General features: G+C 36.7%; 1 pseudogene; it reads left to right on the forward strand.

Annotated features, from left to right (window-relative positions):
- The window catches only part of LOC148110637 (small ribosomal subunit protein uS5-like), a 70,358-nt pseudogene that overhangs the window by 3,269 nt on the left and 54,065 nt on the right, over positions 1-13,024 (forward strand).

Below are 13,024 nucleotides of genomic sequence, written 5' to 3' on the forward strand. Positions count from 1 at the left end.
GGCTTTTGGGCTATCTAATCTTTTGAGAGGTCTCAAAGACTCTGTAAGCTTTTGTTTCCCCATCTATAGAATCAGAATAGTAATATCTGTTCTAGCAACTGGGTGAAGTTGTGAACATCAAATGAGACACAGAGAAGTAGCTGAAAAATTGCTATATGAATGTACCATGAAATTGATATTTTATAATGATCAGTTGTATTTGTTAAATTGTCATTTTGACTGCCTGAAACAGAGACCCAAATTAACAGTGCCTTGAAAAAGATGGAATTTTAGGTCTCTCTCATGAAACAGTGTGATGTGCATAGTCATCAGGGGATCAGTCTTGTTTTATCTTGTTGTTCTGCCATCTGTAGACTTTTGTTCTCATTCGCAAGGTCCAAGGTGGTTCATCACTTTGTCTAAATTCCAGCAAGTAGTGGGAATGAGGCAAAAGGGATGGAAGAGGATATCCTTTCTCTTTAAAAGCCACACATCACTTCCTTTCATGTTTTCATATACCATTCAAAGTGCAAAGCCAGGGGGCCACCCCGCACCCCCTGCCCCCCCAGCTGCATGGAAGGCTGAGAACTGTGGTCTTCCTTCTGGCAGTCACCTACCCAGCTGAAAATTATAGGCACTCTGATCAAAAAAGAAGGTGGGGTAAAAAGATATTGGGATACATTTCTAAATCTGTGCTGGATGAATTGAGAAAAATAATAATGGCATGAACTTTAAAAGGTATATTACAGAAACCCTGTCACATATATAATTTCTAAATCTCTAGTAGCCACATTATAAGGTAGGAGAGAAACAGGTAAAGTTAATTTTAATAATATGCTATATTACATATATTTTCCACTCCACTTCCTACCAGAAGTAGCTCTTAGTTAGACTAAGTATGAGAAGAGTAGATATAAGAATACAGGCAGATTCACAGAATCATAAAAAAGATTTGTATTCACAGACAAGGTCAAGTAAATCAGGCATAGGTTATTTGGGAAAGAGACATGGAGATGTGTTTTCAATAGATCCAAAAGGGAGACAGGATGGTGTGTGCCCCTTATTTAAAGGTTGAGTGCATTGGTCCAGCCATTGAATATTGTCCGTCCAAGCAGCAGATAAAGGTCCATGTTGTCTGGTGCTTGGTTCATGGCATTCAGGTAAAGAGTGGTGGTTCTCAGAGTTAGAAAGTCCAGCTGCTGGGAGTGCTGGGCTGCTTGCACTCAAGACTCATTTAGAAGGGAACAAAACAGAAGCCCAGTTACTAAGTCTCGTAATTCAGGGTGGTGACCTGGGAACCTGGCCAGACCTCAACCAGACACAAGAGAAGTTCCACTTGCCATGTGATGATTCCAAGCATAAGGACAGCAGTAGTACCAGGGCTTGTTGTGGGGCAGAAATTTGTTCATATGGATTGAGGAGCTTCATTTGGTCAAGTTTGAGGGCATACAAGGACAAAGACCTATAATTCTTACACAAAATTTCAATGTAAGTAATAAGGACAGAGTGGTAATATTAGAGAGCAAGTAGCACTAACTTATTATTAAAATGCAAAGAACAGTGTCCTCATACGGTTCTCTTAACCCAAATGCCCAAATCGACACTGGCATCAGGGCTCTTCAAGATGCAATGTGCAATTAGGTGGAGGTACTGGGTTCTTGTTAAGGATTCGACTGAGATAAACAGACCTGATAAACATGAAGTATGATGTAGGGCAGTGTTTCTCAGCTGTGGCTATGCATTAGAATCACCCAAGGAGCTTTTAAAATTCCTGATGGACCAGCCTCATCATGGACTAATGGATATCAAAATCTCTGGGGAGTTGGTCCCAGCAGCAGTTGGTTTTTAAGCTCCCAGGTGATTCCAGATGTACAGCCAATGTTGTAAACCATTCTTCTAGGAGAATTTAGCAATTAAGACAAGGAGTATTGGGAGAAATGGCCAAATGGAATTAGAGCTAGAATGGGGGATAAGGTGGTAGCTGTTTAAGAATTTGTTGGATCACTAAAAGTGAATAGTTCAGATTAAGGTAAGGGTATAGTACATAATTAGAAAGTCAGTTTTTAGCCAAAAATAGGTAGATGCCATGCTTCCCTATATTCTGGCTTCTTGGAATTTCTGTTTGTTTGTTTTTTAATATTTTATTTATTTATTTATTTGACAGAGAGAGAGAGAGAGGCAGGCAGAGGGAGAGGAAGAAGCTCCCTGCTGAGCAGAAAGCCTGACGTGGGGCTTGATCCCAGGACCGTGGGATCATGACCTGACCCAGGGGCAGAGGCTTATGAGCTACCCAGGTGCCAGCTTCTTGGAATTTCTTAATGAAATTTCTAGATGTCTTTCCTGTAATATTTGTTTGCTGTAAGGTTTGCCAATAAGACCAACAATACTTGTTGCCGCATTGGGGAAAATGTATTTTTCTAATTAACTTGTTTTATAAAGTACTCTTCTTTGAGAAAAGGAAGATTTCAGTGGAATTTTAAGATAGGTAAAATGAGGCAGTTTGAACTAATTTGTTACTGATCAGGCACAAATTACTTGAATTCTAAATACTCTTTCAGTTATTTCAAAACATGTTCAAGTGAGATATGCAATGTATGTGAAATGAGACCAATATGGTGAGAAATTGTCAATATTTTGCCTTGACATAACCTTGGTTTGCTTCATTCATTCATTCAATTAGTTCCTTGATTAACTCATCCTGTATCCCTTATCCCATCTTACAGTGCTGTACTGAACATTATAAGAATCATTAAGAAGACAGAGACGAATAAAGCTCTCCTTGCCCTTAGGAAGCTGGGGAAGAGAGAGAAATAGAGAAAATTATTAAACAATATAGAAGAATAGTCACAGAGATGCACATTAAAGGTAGGAAAGGGAATCTATGAAGGATTCTTACGAGATATGTCAGCTTTAGTCTAAAAGGATGGTTAAGATTAACCTTGAAGCTACAAAAGAGAAGGCTATTTCAGGGACAGAGGCAGAATTACCTTTTGAGTCATTCTATTTTAGATTCAGGAAAAAATTGCTGAGCATTGGGTATATGCACGGAGGAGTAATTTATGACTTCCATCACTACTGGAATCACATATGAATTTATAATACCATAGGAAAAAATGGAGTCAGAGAGTTGCTGTTCAGAGGTTATATGTTTTGAGATGTATTTTTTATTAGTATATTTTATATATATTTTTAAAGCTTTATGTACAGAATAGAGCTTTCTTGGCAGTTCCAGATACATTTTAATAATGATAATAAACATTTATTGAGTGCTTACTATATGCAGGCTATATTCTGTGTACTTTATAAGCATTAATTAATTTAATCCTCACACCTAGCCTATGACATACAGGGAACACTAAGAACACAGAGCAGTAATATAGCTTGTTCAAGGTCATCTATTAATGAGAAAATCCAGAATTTGAACCAAGGCAGAATTTTACTGCTGACTCTCACTGACAGTCTTAAAGCTTCCATGAAGAGTAATAGAACATGAATCGGAAAGTATTAAAACATTGAGTTTTAATATTCCTCTGGGCGATAATATTGCCATTCATCTTTCCTGACAATGATAAACGCATGGATATGGCTTGATTGGGAAGGAAGTCTTTCATTAGAAGAAAAACTGAAGAAAAAGTACATTCAAACCAATTTTAAAGTAGCATTTGAGGAGCTGAGAGGAGAGCTGTCTCTTAACACAATACTCCTCAAACTGCCTGTCACAGGAAACCTCCAAAAGGAATGCGTGGGGGAGGGGCCGAAGGGACACATAAAACCTGTGGTCACTCTAACTCCTTTACCAAATAAAAAATGGATTTTGAGAGCTACAGCATATTAGACGCTTGTCAAAATATCAGCCCAGGAGGGAGCTTGCCAAGAAGGAGCTTGACAGACTGTATGCTTGGGGGAGCCCAGGAACCAGACGTTGTCACGCTCGAGCATGCTGACAATTAACAACAGAGACTAAAACAAAGTATTTCACTTGAAGAAAGTCTAATAATAAAAAAATTCACACACAAATTCAGTGTGTGTCAATACACCACATTATCTCCCCAAGGGAATGATGCCATCAAGTATTAGACACATTTACCAATCACAATTAATTTGGAGGGAAAAGACGTTCTAAGTCTGTCTTGTTACAAGTTATTGGATGTAACAGTTATCCTAAATCCCTTTTGTCTGCATCAGTTTCACACTGGTTTCAATTCATTTTGAAAGACTTCACCTTAGTAAGGAAAAAGCACATGGCAGTAAAAATTCACAACCCTCAGATGCAATTCAGAAATCTAAAATTCTCTGTAAAATGAAAGTTTTTAAAGTAAGTTTGGCACCAAAATGCATTTGGATATGAAACCTGACCTACACGGACATAAGGTTATATATGTTTTTATTTGCTACACTCTATGTGAATATTCACATATTTTGCAACAAAATGAATTTCATTCTGTGGTTCTTTTCTAGACTCTGCTGTGGGTATTACATAATAAATAGTGTATATGCCATATTACTTTTCTAAAATCCAAAAAATTCTGACTTCTCAAATGCATCTGGCCCTGTGGCTTTTCTTTTCTTTTTAAAAATTTTTTTATTTATTTGAGAGAGAGAGAGATTGAGAAAGAGCACGAGCAGGGGGAAGAGGGAGATGCAGACTCCCTGCTGAGCAGAGAGCCCTACATGGGGCTCAATCCTGGACCCTGGGATCGTGACCTGAGCTGAAGGTACATGCTTAACTGAGCCACCCAGGTGCCCCTTGGTGCTGTGTCTTTACAACAAAGTATTGTGGACATGTACTGGCAAACTGAATCAACTGTAAACTTGTCTTTAATTTCGATTATATTATATTATTCCCTTAGTTGCTTTGAGATGAAACATTATTTATCAAGAGTTAAATCTTTATGGAGCAGTCAGTATATAACCTTTATGAATCATTCCTATTAACAAAGCCAAGTTGAAGCACTAAAAGTTTTTTGAAACGTTTCAAAGAAAAATTGAGTTTCTCTTTCTCTTCTGAGAGAGTTGAGTTAAAACCAAGATAGGTCTTCAAATCGTTGGTGGAATAGATATGGAAAGATTAGATACTTGTTAAAACAAATTTCTCAAACACATATATTTGTACTATACACCAAAGTTTAATTTAACTCTTAAAAAGGAAACCAGCAGAAAGACAAAAAGAGCTATTACAAAGGGTAAAGTATTGGCAGATATACAATGCCTTGGAAAGGATAGTCTAAATAAAACTTATAAGTCATATACACATCTGGCTACTATTTAACAGATCCATTAGCATATAATACTTCGCTTTTTTTTTTTAAGATTTGGTTTATTTTTTTGAGAGAGAGAAGGAGAACATGAGCAGGGGGTAGGGACAGAGGGTGAGAGAGAGAGAAGCAGACTCCCCACTGAACAGGGAACCTGCTGTGGGGGTTCGATCCCAGGATCTGGAGATCATGACCTGAATTGAAGGCAGACACTTAACCGACTGAGCCACCCAGGCGCTCCTAGGCTATAATACTTAAAAGTTAATTTTCTTGAGGTTTATAAAGTTTTATTGAATGTGCCAGTTAAGCAGCTATAAAGTCATTGCACACTTATTAGGTTTAGTGTTTTGGTCAAATATATAAAAGAAGGGATGGCTGGTGTGAACTATGAACCCTTCCAGGGCACAAAGGACTTGCCCCAACACTGTGCTAAGAGATTTGACCAAATTTTAGCCTGGCTTCCACCTGCACTAGACTATTTCCTCATGGTGACCCCAGCTCCCATATTGAGTTTTGCTCAAGAAAATGTAATGCTGCCAAACCACAAAGTGTTTGTTGTCCCAACCCACTTTACCAAACCACTTTCAGTAATTATCCCTTCCCCTCAAGCCTTCTTTTGTTCCCCTGCTTTTCATTTCCCTATAGTCAGTCCCTTTTTTGTTCTCCCGGTCACCTTCGGCTTAGGGTTGAGCTCAGTTTCTACTGGAGTCTACTGCAGTGGTCTGAATAGAATCTGTCCTGCTGCCTTGAGCAAGTGTCCAGCACTGTTTTCCTTTGACATTGGTTCCTGGTCTGCTGTGTAAGGAGTTTGGAAGTCATCACTCTATCCTTACAAGTAAAAGTCTGAATAAACTGAAAAATCAGCATCTCTTCTTATATCTGTCAGAGAATTGAAGTCACAGGGCAAACCACTGCCCCCCAAATTGGAGAGGCAGGCAGGTAGATAAAGAGAGTCACAGTTATTGAAGTGTAAGCCCATGAGCAGAAACTTCAATGGGAATCAGTGTAAGAGTAGGAAAATCTGAACTGTGATGAATTCCTGGAGGCTCAGGGTGGACAAGTCTGAAAATTAAAAACTCCAGTCTTCGAAAGACCTCACATTTTTGTAAACTTTGTTTCCAGGAGCCCGACCAGGTTCTGTCAGTGAAGATTGGAGAAAAATCCCATTCTGCTTCAGAGGCGGGGGGGGAAGCAATCATTTGAAACACGCATCCTTTTCTTCTTAATAAATCTTGCGTCGAGGGAGACTATTTTACTGGAGCCTGACATACGGGTTGGGATGCAAAATAGTACAGCCGCTTTGGAAAAGAGTTTGGTGGTTTCTTACAAAACTAAGCATACCTTTATCAACGATCCAGCAGTCATGCTCCTTGCTGTTTACCCAGAGAAGTCAAAAGCATTTTCACACGAAAATCTGCACATGAATGTTTATAGCAGCTTTATTCATAATTGTTCAAACTTGAAAGCAATCTTCATTTATTCCTTCTCTAGAATACTTCCTTTCTTTATGTAGATTTGAGTTTCTGACCTATATCCTTTACTTTTTCTCTGAAGAATTTCTTTTTCTATTTCTTTAATAGGTCTACTGGCAACAAGTTCAGTTTTTGTTTTTCTGATATAGTCTAATTATCATTCATTTTTTTCCCCTAGCTAACATCCATCACCGTACTTGGTTAACAGATTTTTCTTTCTAATGATGAAAACATTTTTTTATGATGAAAAATTTTAAGATTTTAGTCTCTTAGCAACTTGTAAATATGCAATGCAGTATTATTAACTATAGTTGCTGTGCTGTCCTTTACATCCCCATTACTTACTTATTTTATAACTGGAAGTTTGTACCTTTTCATCACCTTCACCCATGTTGTGCACCCCTCACCTTCCACCTCAGCAAGCACCAATCTGTTCTCTGTATGAGCTTATTTTTTTAGTCCATATATAAGTATGATCATATGGTATTTGTCTTTCTCTCTCTGACTTATTTCACTTAACATAACACCCTCAAGCTCTATCCATGTTGTTGCAAATGGCAAGATTTTTTTTATGGTTGAATAATATACCATTGTGTATATCTTGGCTATTGTAAATAATGCTTCAATGAACATGGGAGTACATATATCTTTTTGAGTTAGTGTTTTTGTTTTCTTTGGAAAGTAGAATTGCTGGATCATATTATAGCTCTCTTTTTAATTTTTGGAGGAACGCCCACACTGATTTCCATAATGGCTGCACCAATTTACATTCCCACCAACAGGCCAGGAGGGTTTTTTTCCTCCACATCCTCACCAACACTTATTTCTTGTCTTTTTGATGATAGCCATTCTATTTGTTGTGAGGTGATATCTCATTGTGGTTTTGAGTTATATTATCATTCACTTTTGCTGGTAAAATTCTAGCTTGGTGGTTTTCTTCTTTTACCACTTTAAATATTTTATTCTATTCATTTCTTGCTTGCATGATTTCTAAGGAGAAGTCTGATGTAATTTCTATTCATATACCTTCATAGATATGGAGTTTTGTTTTACTGGCTTCTTGCAAAATTTTCTCTTTGCTTTGGTTTTCTACAGTTTGAATATTATATGCCTACATGTAGAGTCTTTGTCTTTTATCCTGCTTGCTATTCTCTAAAACTTCCTGGATCTGTGGTTTGGTGTCTGTCATTAATTTTGGAAAAATATCAGCCATTGTTACTTTAAATATTTCTTCTAATCCATTTCCTTTTTCTTTTCCTTATAGTGTTCCCATTACACATATGTTATGACTTTTGTAATTGTCCCACACTATTTGAATATTCTGTTCTTTAAAAAGAATAGAATGTGTTTCAGTTCTACTGGAACTGAATAAGAAGTTTCTATTAAACAACGGAAGTTTCTATAGCCATACCTTCAAGTTCACTTATTCTTTCCTTGGCCATGTCCAGTTTACTGATGAGCCCATCAAAGACATTCTTCATTTCTGATACAGAAATGTTTGTGACTGTTAGCATTTGCTTTGGATTCTTTCTTAGAGATTCCATCTCTCAGCTACATTCCCTATATGTTCTCACATGTTGTTTACTTTTTCCATTAGATCCTTAACATATTAATCATGGGAAGTTATATTGCTGATTATTCTAAAATCTGTGCAATATTCAAATCTTGTTCTGATGCTTGTTTTGTCTCTTCAGACTATTTTTTTCTAGACTTTTAACATATCTTGTAATTTTTTGATGAAAGCCAGACTTGATGTGTTAGGTAATAGAAACTGAGATAAACAGGACTCACACATGGAGTTTTGTGTTAATCTGGCTAGGAGCTAGAATGTTTAAGGTTTTCTATAGCTGTAGTTTCTAGTAGTATCCTGTGGTTTTCCTCCTCTCTTGTCTTTGGGTTTCCCTAAGAACTCTTTTTCAGATAGTGTCTGTCTTGTAGCCCGTTGAAATTCACTATTATTATACTGGAGCCCTGCTGTTGTGGTGATAAGGTGGGTAGGAGGAGGAATGTTTTATAATCTTATGACTGAATCACAGTCTTTCAGTGCACCTGAATCCCTGGGCCTTGGTCTTCATAGGGTGTTCTTGGCCTTTTTTTCCTCCCCTTAGGTGAAAGGAAAATAAGGCTCCTAGATAGATAAGGCTCTGATAAACTAGTTTCTCTTGAATGGCAAGCCTTTGCTATGTAGAATGTTCTGGATTTAAAATGTTACTTTTCCCCTGCCCCTGCCTGAAATAATATGGCTTTTCCTCTCAGATTTTCACTGTGAGAACCTGTGGAGTTCCTGGAAGTAAAACCTATAACACACTGGGCCCCCACAAGTTCCTCACTTGTAAAGCTAATCCACACTCTGCCTCCAACAATTGGTCAAAATTACCAGTTAAGTGTTCCTATCAGCCTATGGCTCCAGTGGCTTTTGCTTCAGATGAGCTGATGTTGATTGTTATTCTCTACATTTGCCTGTCTCGTCAGATTGCAGGATGATCATTTCCCTGTGACCTCATTTCTGCAATTGACTTAAGAGAAGTCATTGATCTGCAGTTTGTTTAGCTTTTTTCTTGTTGTAAAGACAGAAGTGAGGGTCTCCAAACTCTTCACGTTGGAGCTGAAATCAGAAGTCCTTTATTGCATTTAAAAATATGCCACACAAGACTTATTTCTTCCTGGTAGAACCATTTTAGTTAAGGGGTACAGTAATGGGAATTATTAAAAGATCAAATGGGGTAAAGTGATCTTGAGGAATTGTTACTATTTGTTGAGTTAAAGAGTTTATTAAAAATAAAAATAAAACTGGAATTCTTTATTTTCATGAAAAATATTTTTTGGCCTTAACTATATGGCTGTATTTTTTAATAAAATAGTGTCAGTGAAGATAAAAATGTCAATACAGACAGCTGGTACCTGTTATATTCCTTGTAAATTATCAGGGAGATATGTATATATTTATAACATAGTTCTATATATATTTTTTAAATCAATTGACCCAAAGTTTTGAAGTTCATTTGCCTGGCACTGATTTAAGCACTATGGGTGTACTTCCCCTCAAGTACATTACAGTCCATTGGGGAATCTAAAACTAATATGAAACAGTAAGCCACTAAGGCAACAAACTGAATTGAAAAAATGATAAGACCTGTGACTGATTAGAGGTAGGAGTTGAATATTCAAACATGGCTCCAATTTGGAGAGGTATGTGGTTCTGTGAGATGTATTTTATTTGTACCATTGCCCATTGGCAGCTCAAAATAATCAGATTTGCAAGTAATGTGCAGTTGGCATACATTTATCATAGTGAAATACTAGTGAACAGCTGCTCCCGAGTCCCATGCATGTCCCCACCCCACACGAAGTCTGTCCATTCCCAACCCTCCCCCAGGGTCTCCTGGACCTCCCCATGATCAGGCAACTAAACGTTATTCCTGAATGGGTTAATGGCTGATGCAATGGGAAGACTCTAGGACTCTGCTCTGACACCCAAGACCTTTTGGTTGACTGTTGTTAAATATTTTGAATAGAATCTTGCCTATATATATATATATATATATATATATATATATATATATATATATGTGTGTGTGTGTGTGTGTGTGTGTGTGTGTGTGTGTGTGTGTATATATAAAATATGTATTTTTCACTTATCTAGAAGATGGCAATATAGTCATACAAAAAAATGAAATATTGCATTTATCATTTGGATGCTGAAGAAACCCAAGCAGGTGGTTGGAAATTTCCAGTGCCATAGCATAGACAAAGTCTTAAACTAAGTGATGGTGACTGCTTACTTCTCCTTGGAAAGGCAGGTCACAGAACTTGCTTTGTGTGTTAAGATCTTAGAATGACCAGGGGTATGGTGATAAAAAGGATCATATAAAATCATCTCTCTCAAATGATGTATCGCTGGACCTTGTTTATCATTAAGAAGTTGTACAATGCTGAGGTGGAGAGAATTTGTTTCAAACTGGAGGAAAAAAATCCTATTGGATTTTATTTTTCTGGTATTGTGTAAATCAGGGGCCAGCAACCTACAGTCTACAGACCAAATCCGCCTGCTGCCTGTTTTTGTTGAGTTGTACTAACACACAGCCACGCCCACTTGTTTGCATATCGTCTGTGGCTACTCTTCAGCTGTAGAGGAGGAGTCCTGTAGTTGTAACCAAGACCATATGGCTGCAAAGCAAAAACTATTTACTATCTGGTCCTTTACAAAAAAAGTTTGGAAACCCCCAGTTTGAATGATGAAAACAAACTTTTTAAAGCATCAGACCAAGCACACACCTGCCCCAAGCAACCTTAAGTAAACAAGTCTTTTCAATTTTTTAAGACATTATTTTTGTGAAAACAATTTCCAAAGGTTTAGTTGTCTATGTTTTGCATTTTTCTCTCATCAAGAAAAGTTGCTATGTATTGCTTTTTTTTTATTTCATTTTTTTTTCTTTTTCTACCCTTGCTACTTGAAAATTCTTCTCCTAAACTAGTTAAATAAAATATTGGAATTCAGTGTCATGTCCACAGTTCCTTTTAAATTTCCACAGACAATAAAATGCATTTTGTGTTATGACATTTCTCGTAAGAGCTAAGTGTTGGAATAGGAGATAAAATATCAGAAGACATCTAATAACCGCCTTTATCTAACAGAATCCTGAAGTAGCCTCCTGAGTTCAGGAGGTGAATGGATATTCTAGATAATGGAGCAACATTTCAGAGATTTTATTTTTTTCTTCTTCCTTCTAAAATAAGTACCCACTTTATGAGTTTAAATAACCCTATAAGATTCTCTGGAAAGAAATATTTTATTTTAAAAACTAGAAGCTTTCACTCAATTATACATTAATTTTATTGTTGTCATTTAATACAATGCCTAGCAATTTAAAATTAAGGACATTAATACAACTATATCCTAGGAAATAATTGAGTTGTAATACAACAGTCTTTTCAAAAAATTAAATTTCCTATCAAATGAGGATCAGTTGGAACAACCAAATGCTTAAGTGCCCTTGATTAATATTTAAGGATCTTTTTGAATACATTTGCATTCATATGTATTATGAAAACAGTATGTGAAATTAGTTCTGATTTGAAATAAAGATTTCAGGAAGAACATTTATATGCCTCCACTTTCACCTTATATTGCAACAAAAGATAGGTTTTCAATCGAATGAGAAACGCAGATTATTAGAACCATGTGGTAAAATTTAAATCCACTGATTATTTTGCAGATCTGCTAAATCTAATTTCATTATAATTTCCTTGTATTTTTAATAAATTGTTATAAACACATGTAAGATATTTGTTCAATTATCTTAGTTCAGGGAATTCTGGGTATTATAGAAATAAATAAAACACGGTTTCTACCATCAAGGAGTTCATAGTCTTAGGAAAAAGATTAAAAAATATATGTACATATATTCATTTAACAAATCTTTAGCCTGCACTTGCTGTATGATTAGCATGTCTATGAGCGAGGCCTGATGGATGCCACAGTGTACAGTATAATCTTGCTTTCATCAGATATAGTATAGAAAAAGCTGAGTAAAAAGGTCCCAGGAGAAGTAACAAAACATGTTAAGAGAGATTAGAGCAGAGAAAAATGAATTGGGACTGTTTAGAATAAGAGTTGAGGTAGAAAAACTTCATGGAAGATGAGGCCAATGAATTGCACCCAACAGGCTGGTGGAATTCAACACACAAGCGCTAAAAGAGCATTCCAGGAATAGAGAGGAGAATGGATCCGGATGCAGAACTGAGAAAGTTGGATGTGGTATGTTTAAAGAAGAGCAATTCTATGAATCACTTTGGCAACTATTTTCCAGTTTCTCATAAAGTGAAACAAACACCTGCTCCATCACCCACCAATTCCACTTCTAGGTATTTATTTACCCAAGGAAAACGAATGCCTATGTTCACAGAAAGACCCACAAGCATATTCATGTTAGCTTTATTAATAATAGGCCAAATTCTCATCAAAAGGAGAATGGATAAACAGTTTCTGTTATATCTGTATAATAAAAATAAATGAGCTGCTGATACGTGCAGCATGAACATGTGGACTGTTTATGGATGAACCTCATAAACAAGTTGGGCTAGATAAGTCAGACAAAAGAGTACACACTGAACACCTTTAATGAAGTTCTAGCACAGACAAAACGAATCTGTGATGATAGAAATTAGAGTAGTTTTTGCCTCAGGGTATGGGAGTAAATTGTCTGGAAAGCGGGCATGGGAGAACTTCTAAGGTGATAGAATTGTTCTAGATCTTTATCTGGATGATGGTTATATGAGTGTACACATTCGTCAAAATTCATAGAGCATTGGTGCATT

Source organism: Ursus americanus, chromosome 2 (assembly GCF_024610735.1).
Source record: "Ursus americanus isolate L20-20 chromosome 2, mUrsAme1.1.p, whole genome shotgun sequence".
NCBI classification, from domain to species: Eukaryota; Metazoa; Chordata; class Mammalia; order Carnivora; family Ursidae; genus Ursus; species Ursus americanus.